Source organism: Myotis davidii, unplaced genomic scaffold (assembly GCF_000327345.1).
Source record: "Myotis davidii unplaced genomic scaffold, ASM32734v1 scaffold668, whole genome shotgun sequence".
Lineage (NCBI taxonomy): Eukaryota > Metazoa > Chordata > Mammalia > Chiroptera > Vespertilionidae > Myotis > Myotis davidii.
The window spans coordinates 1,560,284-1,562,277 of record NW_006299394.1 but is presented as its reverse complement, the minus strand read 5'-3'; positions in this window follow the sequence as shown (position 1 = coordinate 1,562,277).

Genomic DNA, 1,994 nt, shown 5'->3' with positions numbered 1-1,994 from the left:
GGGTCTCTTTTCACAGTTGTGTGTGGGGAGGTGGGGAGGGAGGCAGTAGAGGCCAGAATGCACCTAGGAATACAGTCCTTGCTGGGAGACCCAGGCGCACAACCGTGGACTGTGTATGAAAAGCAGGTGTCTGGCACTGCCATGTGGGTCCACGGTCAGGCGGCACAGTGAGTAGCCAAGAACAGAGTTCCTACCATTACATTGCTAGGGTTCAAATGCTGGTCCCTTTCTTTCCTAGATACATGACTAGGAGCACATTGTCCAGGTTTTCTTAAGGAATTTCTTTTTCGGTTGTCATCTGGAAAATGGGAATAGGAGCTGCTTTGTGCCGTGAGAATTAAAGGAAGTAGTCCCTGGAGAGGGTCTCAGACATCTCTTATGAATGTGAGCTAGCATCGTTACCGTCAAGCACCATATGCAAATGATACATAAATCTTACCTCAATGGGCTATCCAAGGAACAATACCCAGGTACCGATTTTGAATGTGTCTGGTCAACCTGTTTACCAGGTTGAGTCTGCTTAAAAAACAGGGGTGAACATGGACAGTTTCCCCTTCAAACACTAGGGGTGAAATTAGATAATGTTACGTGGTACATACACAGAAATGTGTCCAGAAAATACTAGTCTCCTTTTTGAGAGAAAACAGGATTTGGAGCCATGAAAAGAAGATGAGGACTTAGCAGTGATTTCCTCCCGGGGTTCCTGCTGGGTTTGCGTTAGCACACAGAAACCCCCGGCACAAAGGCTCCGTAGGCCAGGAAGCTGCTTATCCCGGAGTTTTCTGATTTGTGACACTGTCATTGGTTTCATTTTTTTTAAACTTCCTTTTTCACAAAATCTGTGTGATAATGACTCATTTTAACATCAATGTGCCTATTAATACTAGTATTTTCCCGGAGAGTCTCATTAACTCCCTTAGAATAACTGGAAACATCACAGGGTATTATAAATCCACTGTCGAAACCCCAGAGCATGAACACTGCATTTTTTTAAGAAGTCACGTTGGATCAGTATATTTTATCACCATCCAGTTAATTTGGGAAACTGACTCCCAAGGCTCTCTCTACTGATCACGTCAGAATCGTGTAACTTGATGCGGCGGGAGTTGGGGGAGAGTCTGACGCTCCCGGTTTTTGCTTCCTGGGACCTGGTTTGCAGCTCATCCCAGATGCGTTTAGCAAAGAACGTGCATTTTATGGCTTCTAACGGAAAACTCCGCGTGAGTCCTTAGCAAAGGCGCTGTTTGAAGTCTCGAAACAGAGTTCAGTTCCGAACCCAGGAGTGAGGACGAGCTGATGGACGGGGCAGGGAGCAGGTGGCCAGAGCCAGCGTCGTCTTCCTTCCCAAGCCCAGACTCTAACCATGCGTTTTAAAGCCTGTAATTTAGGGTTCAATTGTCGCACCCGGAACAGTGTTCGGTGTCTATCAGTGTCATTCTGTTTACTTGTGCAGAAGAAAATGAAAGAAAGCCGCTGCGGTGTCAGGTTCTCCTAGTGCAACGGCGCCACCCAGTGACTACGCCGTGCATTCAAGACGTCCCCAGGATTTGCTGTTCCACGTCCAGCTGCATCTTCAGTGTATCTGCAGCCCATTATATGTAAATATCTATGCACCGAAATGCTCATGAAAATATTCAAAAGCATTGTATCTGTTTACCTATTCATTCATATTTAATATAGATACGTAGCGCAAAGGACAGCCAGAGGCCTGAGCACCACGAATCCAACCGCGAGCTCACAGCGCCCCTTTCCCGCGACGCGCACCGACCCACAGCGCCCACTTCCGGCGGAGTTCAGGTCCGACCGGATCCCGGAGCCCCGAGAAAGGTTCCGCCGCTCCAGTCTTTTGAGCCGCAACGGCCTCCGGCGTGACCGTTACCGGAAGTAGGCGGAAGGGGCGGGGCTCCCGGGCCGGGCGGCGGGTTTAAACTGCAACAGCGGTCGGCGCCTTGGGGGTGGCTCTGCCCGTGGCTGCTCCTCTGGCTGGTAGTCTC